Raw genomic sequence first — 12,241 nt, 5'->3', positions numbered from 1 at the left:
TGGTGGAGCTGATGAGGATAGGAGCGCTGATCTCCATGGAGTGGCAGTTGTGGGATGCATGAAAGGACTTGTTTGCCATGGTGAGGGAAGTGAAGGAGTGGGGATTTTTGGTGTTCTTTTTGGTGTCAGGAGTGCTTTGGGGCAGTGCTGCTGAGGGCTGCTGCTGAGGTACATGTTTTAGCATCAACTCCTGGCATGGGAGGCTTATCCCATTCTGTCAGCTGCTTAGCATCCAAGTTAAACTCAATGTAGGAAATTAGAAATATTCCTATTTATTCTGCCAACATTCCCTCAGCACAGCTTACATCCACTCTTTGGATCACAGTCAGAACATCATCCTTAACAAACGGAAGGCAGTCATTATTTGCTGCTTTTTTGTCTTTCACTTCAAAGTCATATAGTGCTTTGTACTGAGGTGGGGGCTGAGGCAGTGGTTTAATAATCTGCACTAAATTTGTTGGGAAAAAGCTATGGATCTCATTGACTTACCCTGTGGAACCAGTTTTCAACAACATGTCATCAAAAAATGTGACATCATTTGCTGAATTTAGTCTCCAGGCTCCTTTTATTGATAGTTTTGTAATGTGTTAGGACATGGTAACAGGTACCCCTCACTGGGGCCTCCAGCCTTGCACCCAAGTCTGCCATCTGCACTGGGAGCTCTACAGATCTTTTGCACTACAATTAGCCATAGTGCTACCCTGAATCCTTAATGCATTTGTTCAGTTGGTTCCACTGCCCCCACTGGCTAGGTTTCCAAGGCCTATGATTGATGTCATCCAGAAGCCTGACCAGCAGGATGTTACCTGGAAGCTTATCATGGGAGCCAACAAGAGTCCTCCACTTGGAACAACTGAGGGAACTTACCATCCCAGCAAACATGCTTTGCAAAACCTATGCTGGCAAGACAAGACTTTTGCAGAAGAACCCAGGACACTCCAAAAGATCCAAGGAGACAGATTCATCCATCTTGATGTACTTTAATGAGAAAAGGCTTTAGAATTGTTCATAGTTGTGTGCAGCTCTTAGAATGATTTATGTAACATCCATGTCATAATTTGCTCTTGCATCTTGGCTCCTCCTCCTTATTCGTGGTCCCACAGTGGTGGCCATGGCCAATGCAGATTCCACCCAGCCTTGCCTTCTGATCCCTGTTTCTCTGAAGCAGGCACAGTGGCCTCTGGATACCCTCATCTCTGCTGCCCCCCTGTCTGCGCAGACACATTACACAGATGTCACTGCCTCCCACTTGCCCAGCCTTAAATAATTGAATGCTTGGTGGGTTAAAAATCAGTACATGAGAGATGGGATAGTACAAATTTCTATCCTGGCTTGAATATTTTGTGTCTGTGTGACTTTGGAAAAAGGACCTAACTTCTCTGCTTTCTTTTTCTCTGGTGGTAATAATAGTCCCTGTCGTAGGAAACCACAGGCATTACAGACAAAGCTCCAATGCAGTGCGTGTCAGGATACACACTTCAGACATGGCAGAACTTGTTACCCTGATTTTAATAATCTATGAAACAAGAGCAATAATGACAGTGACTTGTGGTGATGGGCAGCTGCCAGTGCAGAGATAGCAAGGACCCTCACTCTTTCTGTGAGGCAGCTGAAGGTCAGACACCAAGGTAGATGGGGTCTGGATGCTTGACACTGGTGACTTACTCACAACTCTCCCCCTTTTCTTGAAGAATGTGCCCCAGGACCTGTCCATCTAGAGTTTTGGGCTGGAGTAGTCCCTCTGGTTGCAGACCTTGCAGGAGATGCTGGCTAACATGGTGAAGAAGTTGGAAGGAGCAAGTACACTTTAGGCTGGAGTATTTTAATGTGCTCAAGTGTTATGGGATGGTGTCTCTTACAGGTATTGGAAATCATGTTTGCAGAGATAATTCAATGGCTTTCACTTGTGACTCCTTTGGGGATGACCTTCTGCTTTACCTAGCCACCCTATCAGATATTTAACTTAAAAACAGAAATTTAAGTGGAATGTGATCTGTGTGGCTGCCTTTTGTGCTCATGGAAGCATCCTTTCCTGGGCATTTGTGTGTCTCCCTGCATCTTCAGAGCTCTGACTGCTCCTGTTTTGACCAATTGTTTTGTGCATGGCTCTTTCTTATTGATCATTATTTATTGTCATAACTTTAACTGCGTGGCTATATTCTAAGCTGTTCTTTGTCAAGTAAAATTTCATGGCACTGTTACATACTTTAGGTAATGAAATCACGGTGATATGGCGTTAGTGAATTGTAAATTTGCAAATAGCTAATCATTGCCTTTTGAAAATTAAGACTTTTATTTCTGTCTACAAATTCAGATATTTTCCTTCAAAAAATTATATGATGATTTTAATTATTTTCCATGTGACAAGCTCTTACTGAGTGGGTAGTGCCCATTTTTAATCAATGCATCCAGTTTAATGTTAAGCAGAAGGATAAATGGTCATCTTTTTGGGTCTTCTCTATAATTTTTAGGGGCATTCTAAGTGCTACACAGTTGTGTAGTTTAATAAACTCTAGTATTTCCAGGCATAGAACCAAAATTTTTCTTTTTCATTAATGATCTCTGCATAGCTTTTATGGTTGAATTGTTATCCTAGTTGGGGTGAGTAAATAGATTAGTAATATATGGTTCCAAAAAAAATGAATGGTTAATTATGTTGTAACTTACAGTTTTGCACCATCCACAAGGAAATATTATATCTCTTTAGTTTAAGTCACAGCTTAAAACTTTAATCAGTCTGTGTATGAATTCTAAAATAAATTTTAAAATACATAATTTGGTGAAAATATCCTCTAGGGAAGAGATGCATTTCATGGAGTTAGATCTTATTTTCAGCTGCTGGTATTTTTTTAGGTAGAAAACACTGTCAAATAGCTCAAGAGAAAAGTGTCTAAAGTTTTAAGGGGGAGAAAGTTTCTTTCTTAAGAAGCAGTTTTGATGATACCTAGAAGTGATATTCAAATATTTTACAACTGCCTTGGCATAAGTACCAGTCAGAGTAAAGGCATATTGCTGCAGGTTGTGGTGGTCTGAGTTATTTGTGGGGCTCCTGGAGGACCCCTGGTGTGGTCCAGTGATGTTTACCAAGAGGGATATTTTTTCCCACTGTAACAATAATTTTAGTTATGAGAGTGTTTACTGGTTGTATTTGATCTATGGATTCTGCTGGAACTCATAAGAATCATCTTCCGGACTCCCTGGATGCCCATGGCATCTCCTTGAGTTTTTTGATGTCTCCTTCAAACTCTTATGGTACTATGATGGTGAATCCTTTTGTCGAGCAAATTGACATGTCTCAGTAAATTTTGCACAGTAGATTCTCTGGAATGAAGATTCCCATTTCCTAGGGTAACGTGTCAGAAAGGAAACATTAATCTTTTCATTTGGTGGTGGTGGTGGGGGTACCAGGGATTTAACTCAAGGGCACTTGAACACTGAGCCACATCCTCAGCCCTAGTTTGTATTTTATTTAGCAACAGAGTCGCACTGAGTTGCTAAGCACCTCACTTTTTGCTGAAGCTGTCTTTAAACTCATAATCCTACTGTCTCAGCCTCCTGAGCAACTGGAATTAACAGGCATGCACAACCATACCCAGTTAACTAGTTTCTAATTATAGGGTGCTACTGATTCCCTACAACAGAATGTTGCATCTTACAAAGAAAAACAGTTTGTACTAGAATTTAGGCCTTATTACAAGTTTTGGGAAAGTGTACAAATAGCTGTTCCTGAACTCTGGAAATGTTCAGGAAGCACATGGGGTACTGCATCTGTCGTCATCATCTCTGGTGATCTGGGGATTGATGTGATGATGTTAATGGTGCACAATTTTCTCACATTTAAATAAGTGGTAAGACCTGGTGCTCATGTCACAGAGTGGAAAGTCAAAGGTAATTGACTAAGACTTAACTTTTTTGGCTGGGTGTGGTTTGGTATATTATTAGTATTTGATATGCTATTATAGTTTCTATACCATTTGAAAATCCTAGAATCCTTCAAAGTAAAATGATTTTCAAGAATCTTCACTTTTTTTCCTTTCTACAAAGAAACAGGAAAAGGAGAGTAGAAAGGAATGAAACATCATTTGATGTCTGTTCTGTTTGTCCTTTTAATGATGGGAATAACTCTTTTATAGTGAATATGATGATTAGATTGTTATTGACCCCCATGTTCAGATGAGGAAAAGGCTCAGGAAGTTCACTTGAATGTAGGTACCTTGATACAGATGCTATAAATGTAAGCAAGCTACTCTCATTTAGTGACTTTTACATCCAAACAGATAAATAAAGAGGAACTTCAGCCTGGTTTTTGTGTGTTTTATTTGTTGCCTAACTGGTTCTGTTTTGTATGGAACTGGAGACAATTGGTTTGAGTGTGAGAGTTGTTGCTTTTTAGTTGTGTGCCTTGACCAGTAATCTCTCTGAAACTTACTACGATTTCTGTTGCTATAATTGAATACTGCCCTTGGCAAATTATAATAGAGAAAAGACATTTTATTTAGCATCCAGAGTGGCCTACAGGGTCATGAGGTGACATAGGACAGCAAGACATGGTGTTGCAGCTTAATGGAACTGGAAGAGCCTGTGATCTTTTTTTTTTTTTGAGACAGGGTCTCCCTATATTGCTGAGGCTGGCCTTGAACTTGTGATATTCCTGCCTTAGCCTCTTAAATGGCTACTAGGATTACAGGTGTGTGACACCATGCCCAATTGATAATTTGATTCTGATACATGTATGTATATTGTGAAATATTCACCACAAACTAACATATTTGTAACCTCACATAATTACATTTGTCAAAATGTTTCTAAACTTTTATACCCTTTGGAACTGGACAAGAGTTTTAGTTTTCGTTGATAAAACTCTGGCTTTAGAAATAGAATCGGTCTAATCATACATGGTGGCCTAATGCCTTTGAACTTTAGAGACATTTAGGAAACCAAAGACTACTAGTGAATGCTTTCCTTCAAACATTAGATTTGGCTGATCAAAAACTCAAGCATAACTAGGAACAAAAATATATTAGATGTCTTATTTACATCAAGCAATGAACTCTATCTTAACAACAACGTAATTTATCTACAGGAACTAAAGCCATTTCAAAGAGTCACATCTTATCCTTCTTTTTGCTATATATTTATAATTACCCAGTTACTTAGGAGTTTTTCATCCTATAAGGGGTCAAAAGAACATCTGAAAAAAATGATTTTGAAGACTTAAATAAGTGGTAGTCTAGAAAAATTGACGTGAAAGCCAACTCAAATTCCAAGTTTTTTTTTAAAGAAGGAGAGTTTTTTTAACATTTACTTTTTAGGTTTCAGTTGAAACATCTTTATTTTATTTGTATGTGGTGCTGAGGATTGAAACCAGTGCAAATGCGCATGCCAAGGAAGTGTGCTACCTCTTGAGCCACATCCCCAACCCCACGGTTTTTTTTTGTTTTTTTTTTAGAAATATTGCATATGCAGTAGTTTTAAAAAGCAACTTGTTACAACTGATTTGTGCCCATGTTAGCAACTTTTCTAAAAAAATTACTTTTGAAATAGTCTCACTTGAGAGTTTTTATATAGAAATAAAACAGATTACTTCTGTAGTGTCAAAATGATGCAGATGTAGCTCAATGGTAGAGAGCTTGCCTAGCATGGAGAAGGCCTTGGGGTTTAACTCCCAACAATGGAAGAAAAGGAAAGGGAGAGAAGGGAGAAAGAAGGATGGAAGGAAGGAAAAAAGAGTGGACAAGAAGGGAGGAAAAGGAATGAGGCATTACAATAAAAGGGCAAGTGGTACAAATAAAAATATATGATATACTAGCTCTTTAAATTATTTTACAAAGTTTTAGAATTTTAGTTACATTAAACTGGTTGACATTATGACTCATGGAATAGCATATAATCTCCACTGTGACCTGGATGAAACTAAACCAAGGGGTGCGTGGGATGGAGAGGAGTCCTCTCTGGCTCAATTGGGACAGACTTGAACCTGCACTGCTTTAGGATGCACAGCGTAGTGAAGGGGCCCAGACTTCCCTGACAGGCAGTTGAATGTGCTAGGCCCTTGAGAGCCTATGAATGTGGCTTCCCATGTCTATGCCCACAGCTCCACCACCCTGCACCCCTGGAGCTTTTTCACAATAGTATACTCTGTTGCCTGGTGCAGGTTTGAGTTCCTGAACAAAGACCCCAGTGTCCACAGCCTTTGGGTGTGGATGGCAAGACTGTGTCTGCAGTAGCTGATTGATCCATGGAATCTGCTGGGACTCATAGAAATCATCTTGTGGACTCTCTGGATGCCCATAGCATCTCTCTGAGTTTTTTGATGTCTCCTTCACGCTGCAAGCAGCCTTTGTGTGATGGAGGGGCTAAGGGTTGCCCCTCAGCTGTATTTGCAGTTGGTCCAGGAAGAAGTATACATGGCTTTAGCATCATTGTCTGTAGATATGAAACTGGGCCCTCATTCTTATGGATATCCTTGGGAGTTGGTGATACATGCAGCTGTTGGATTTTTTGCTGTTCTTCTGTTAATGTGGAGATGTTGTCAGTGTGTTAGAAGCAGGTGTTTTGTGAGAAAAGAAAAAAAGCTGGCTCTAAAACTTGCTGGACTAATTGAAGAAAAATGTCAACTACTTGAAAAAGTTAGCCTTGTTTAAAAGGAGAATGAAGGCTTAGAGTCATCTTTAAAAGATGCCATTTTGGAGAAGAAGTCAATAGAAGCAGAAAATTTGGAGGCAATATATGAAAAGCTAGATAGGTCTTAATCTAAACTTGTGGATGAAATACTCTTTCTAGAAAAAGGGCTAAAAGAAGAGAAAACCAAACATTCTCTACAGGACGAATTGATGGCAGATATATCAAGAAGGATTAAGTTCCTAGAAGATGAATCAAAACCCCACAAGTTACTATTAGCCAAAGCTGAAACAACCTTGAGAATATTTCAAACGAATGCTGAAGGATTTAAGGAAGCAATAAAAGGGGTTTTCAAAGAAAATTCCCAACTTCAGGATAGTCAGAAACAACTTTTACAAGAAGCTGAAGTATGGAAAGAAAAAGGGAATGACTTTAATAAGCAGAAAATAACATTGGAAGACTCTACAGTATATGCAAACAAGTTCTAAGAAAGAAAGAAAAACACTAATAGTCTCTGTCTGAACACTTGGTTCAGATGAAAGATTGGGCTTCTGTGCTTGGAGAAGAAATAAAAGATGATGGTAACTTGGAATTGAAAATGAAGAGTGAATCAGAAATTGGTGCTCACTTAGATGATCAGCCAAAAGGAGCTTTGAAGGAACAGCGTTAAATGCCCCATGTAAAACCTTAGAAGGAGAAAGAAATAAAACGTTTACTTTCTTATCTGAAGTAGATAAAGTAAAGGAAGACCTTATAGAACATATTAAAAATCTTAGGACAGAGCAAGCGTCTTTGCAGTCAAAAATACACAATTGTAAAAGAGAGAATCAGAATCTTCAACAGAAATTTAATGTCAAGATTGAACTAAATAAAAGAATGCAATGAAACTCCAAAGAAAATTAATAGTAGAGGAAAATTACCAGGTAGAGTGAGAGGAAAACTTTCCGAAGTGGATGAAAACATCAGCCATGTAACTGAACAGCTGGAGAAGTATAGAAAGCAAATCAAAGATCTTGAAGAATTGGAGAGGACCATTCATTCTTATCAGGGGCAGATTATGTACTATGAGAAAAAAGCACATGATAATGAGCTTGCAGCTCAGAGTGCTAAAAGATACCTCAACATTTAAGGAGATAAAATGTTCACAACTGACAAAAATTAACTGAAAATGTGGTTAAATTTAAATTTTTAGAAAAAAATGATACTTATGCACTTGATTAAAATACAGCGTTTGCCAGAGAGCATTCCCCCAAATGGTCCCTCAGTATTGGGAATTCAACTGAAATGAGAGGTCCTCTTTTTGAAAAGAAGAATCCACTCATATTCTCATCTTTGGTGCCAGTGGGAGGAGAAAGAGGCTCAAGAGGCCAAGAGAATCCTCTGGGATCTCAGTTTATCAATGAAAAGAGAAAATCAGGCTATGTTGAGTAAACTGATCCTCAGAGAGTGCCTTATAATACTGAGACCCTGTCACCTCCATGGGAATAGGCCTGTAGGATGAGGATCCCTTCACTAGGCCAAGCATAGTCTGATCCACATCTTCCTCTACAAAGGCATATATATATATATATATATATATATATATATATGTCATTAGGTTAAGATGTGCTCATTCATGCCAGGATTGTTTGGTAGGAGTATGAGTAATTCTATGGGTTAAAATTATATTCCAGTGAGCAGCAAATTGTGCAAAATCACAGGGTATATATGCAAGGGCGTTATCTGTTTTTAAATAAGCAGGCTTGTCCATAGTGGCAAAGCAGAGTAATAAATGGGAATTGTAAGTAGGTAAATATTTACATCAATTTGCAATAACCCAAATAAACCCAGAAAGATATCAGTGGAAATATGAAGAAAGGAAAAAGAATTAAAAGGAGGAAAATGGGTTAATACCCATTTGCCTACGTGCATTAGAATGTTACTCCTTCTGGGTTTACAGATTCCCACATAAGGACCCAGAAGGGTGTACAATGAGAATAGTTATTGACAGTGGCCTGAGCTTTTGGGGAAGAAATGGAAAAATCTTCATTCATGAGCAGAAAATCCATGAGTTTTTGATGAGAAAATCCATGAGTTTTACAGCATCTGACGATAAAAGATTAGGAACCTTACAGCTTCAAGGTTTTCTATTCTATCCCAATGTATTTAGAAGTGTCTTCTTTAGTTTCCCACAGTTTGGGAATTTCCCAGATATTTTCCTATTACTATTTCCAGCTTAATTCCATTATGTTTGAGAGCATACTTGATACAACTTTTATTCTTTCGAATCTGTTGACATTTTATTTCTTGCCCATAATATTGTCTATCTTGGTGGATATTTTATATGCACTCAGATGTGTAAATTGCAATTGCTGTGTCAATAGAGAATAAATATCAATATGTCAGGATGGTTGATAGTGGTGTTTAGGTCTGATCTATCCTAACTGATTTTCTAAATACCTGTTTCCTCAATTATATAAATAATGATTTATCAGTTCTGTTACTTTCCACTTTATATAATTTGAATATCTGTGCTATGTGCCTACACAGATAGGATTGTTAAATCTTCCTGGAGAACTTACTTTTCCATCTTTATTTGGTATCTGTTTTTGTTTCTGATCATATTCCTTGTTCCTTGTCTCACTGGGAGCAGGGGTCCACGCCTGTAATCCCAGAGGCTTGGGAGGCTGCGACAGGAGGATCCTGAGTTCAAAGCCAGCCTCACCAAAAGCAAGGCACTTAGCAACTCAGTGAGACCCTGTCTCTAAATAAAATACAAAATAGGATTGGAGATGTGGCTCAGTGATCGAGTGCCCCTGACTTCAATCCTCAGCACCTCCCCCAAGAAAAGATATTTTGTCTGTCTCATTCATATAATTGCACAAGCTTTATATTGCCTAGCTGTAGTAAGATGCATTATTTTCCATCCTTTTACATCTATCTGTGCCTTTATATTTAAAGTGGGTTGCTAGTTCACAGCAATTAGATCTTATTTTCTAAAAATACAATGTGAAGTTTTCCCTCTTTTAATTAATGTTTTTAGGCCATTCAAATTTTTGTATTTATTGGTAGAGTTGAATTAAAATCTACCATTTGGCTAACAGTTTTATATTTGTTCCATCCTTACTTTTTTCTTTCACATTTTTCTCCTTCCTAGAATTAATTGAGCTTTTTATTATTTATTTTCACTATTCCCTTATTATTCCTCCTTGTTAAGTGTTTTAGTGAATCCCTCAGATTTATAACATGTAAGTCTATTTTATCACATTTTACCTGAAAATAATACTCTGTTTCATGCATAGTATCAAGATCTTACAACAATTTGATTCCAATTTCTTTCTCCCATCCTTTGTGCCATGTTTCCTTTTTTTAATATTTTATTTTTTAGTTGTAGATGGACACAATATCTTTATTTTTATGTGGTGCTGAGGATCGAACCCAGGACCTCGCATGTGCTGTGCGAGCGATTTACTGCTGAGACACAACCCCAGCCCAGTGCCATTGTTTTCTTAATTTGACTTTTGCATATGCTATAAACAAATAATGCCCTGCTAATATTTTGGCTTAAGAGTCATCTTTTATAAGGTAATAAACAATTATAGGTAAGAGAAAATAAATTCTCTATACCTTTATTTATTCCATTAGTAGTAACACCTTGTGTGTGGGTGTAATTTCAAATTTCTGTCAAGTATTTTGTTCTCCCTGAAAAATCTTTTAACATTTCTTTTAAGCCTACTGACAATTAATTTTCTTTGTTTTTGTTTTTCTGAGAAAGTTTTATTTTTCTTTCATTTTTAAAAATCACTTTTGCTAGGTATAGACTTCTGTTTCAGTTTTTTGTTGTTGTTGTTGTTGTTGTTTTTGGTATTATACGTAAATCACTTCATTTCTCCTGGACAAAGGATGTTGTGATTTTTATCTGCATTTCCCTGTAGGTCTTTCTTCTCACTGCCTTCAAGACTTTTCTCTTTGTATTTCAGCAGTTTATATATGCTAGATTTAGGTTTATTTTTTCTTTCTCCTCCTCCTCCTCTTCCTTCCCTTCCACCTGCCCCTCTCTCCTATGTTCCTGGAACATTTGCAATGACAGGAATCATTTTTGGTTGTCAGGCCTTGGGTAAATGCTATTGGAACCTTGTGGTTCTGAACACTCTGCTATGAGAAGTGATATTTTAGAGTCTTTAGCTAATGCACCCAAATTATTGTAAATTGCTTACATGATAATTCCAATATCTGTGTCTGAGTCTGAGTCTGGTTTTGTTGTTTCTTGTCAGCATGACATTTATTCTTGCCTTCTTACATGCCTCGTGGTTCTTTGTTGAAAACTCGACTTCTTGTGCAGGACAGTAGTGATTGAGGGAAGAGTTTTTGTGCATGGATATAGATATGACTTTCCTTTCTCTAAACTTTTATGTGAGGATTTGAGTTAATCCAACTGTAAATTGGGATTGGGGTTTGTTGTTACTATAGTAATATTTTATGCATCACAGACTTCCAATGCTTCTAGAAATATCTTCTGTTTAAGATAGGGCTGGTTTTCCAACGGTTTTTTTCAAAGTCTGCTTGACCCTCAGTTTTGGATCTTCCTATATGCTGTGCCTAAAAGAAGGTTTATCTCTCCCCTCTTGAAACTATTAAGGAAATATTTCACTATCTGTTCCAAGAGAAATGTTTAGTCAGGTTTTTGCTGCTGTGATCAAAAGACCTGTCAAGAACAATTTGAGAGGAGAAAAAGTTTACTTGGCACTCATGGTTTTAGAGGTCTCAGTCCACAGATGATCAGCTCTGGATCATGCCAGTTTAATTTCCCCTTGGGACTATATGAAGTGACTATTCAAAAAGGAGAGTTTCTCTACCTAAGTCTTCACCTTCTTTATGGAGGTCAGAGAAGAAGCAGAGGGAATCACCATTTTTCTATCAACTCAGATACTGATTAATTGTAAACATGGCTGAGAACAGCTCTACAATAGGTGAAATGATAAATAAAGTTTGAGTCAGTTTATTTAACATGCATTTAAAAAAGAAGCTAAAAGGCCAGCCATTTTGGCACACACCTGTAATCTCAGTGACCCCAGAGGCTGAGGCAGGAGAATGTTGAGTTCAAAGCCAGCCTTAGTAACCTAGTGAGGTTCTAGGCACCTCAGTGAGACCTTGTCTCTAAATAAAATATAAAAAAGGGCTGGAGATGTGGCTAAGTATTTAAGAGCCCCTAGGTTCAATCCCCAGTACCCTGCCCTGAAAAAAGAAGCTAAATGTTTTTGTTTCTCTTAAAAGTTCCTTGAGTCATTTGAATTCTTAGGCATTTTCTCATTTTCTGATATAATTCGGGAATTTCCTAACTATCTTTTCCATTTGTCAAAGTTCCTCTTAAGTTCTGAGTTAAATTTCTATGCCTTCTGGCATCATTTCTAATCTCCCCAAATCTGGCAATTGTTCAATAACTTTGAGATTGCACATGAAAGCTACCATTTATTCATTTTTTTAAAGCATAAGGCGTGTGATATCTGAGCTATGTTTAAACACCTATCATACACAGGGCTTATGTCTTGTGCTTTTGCTCCCTTTGTTATCTGATGATAATCAAACTATAAACTCCATATTGTTCACTTTGTTATTCGATGATAAACTATAAACTCCATAA

The 12,241-nt window shown here is 37.7% G+C and overlaps 1 pseudogene; it reads left to right on the top strand.

Annotated features, from left to right (window-relative positions):
- The first annotated feature begins 5,485 nt into the window (after nucleotides 1-5,485).
- Nucleotides 5,486-8,052, top strand: LOC101964416 (melanoma inhibitory activity protein 2-like; annotated as a pseudogene).
- The last annotated feature ends 4,189 nt before the right edge of the window (nucleotides 8,053-12,241 follow it).

The sequence above is a fragment of the Ictidomys tridecemlineatus genome, unplaced genomic scaffold, assembly GCF_052094955.1.
Source record: "Ictidomys tridecemlineatus isolate mIctTri1 unplaced genomic scaffold, mIctTri1.hap1 Scaffold_693, whole genome shotgun sequence".
Lineage (NCBI taxonomy): Eukaryota > Metazoa > Chordata > Mammalia > Rodentia > Sciuridae > Ictidomys > Ictidomys tridecemlineatus.
The sequence above is the reverse complement of the archived record's forward strand: the minus strand, read 5'-3'. Positions and strand labels throughout refer to the sequence as shown.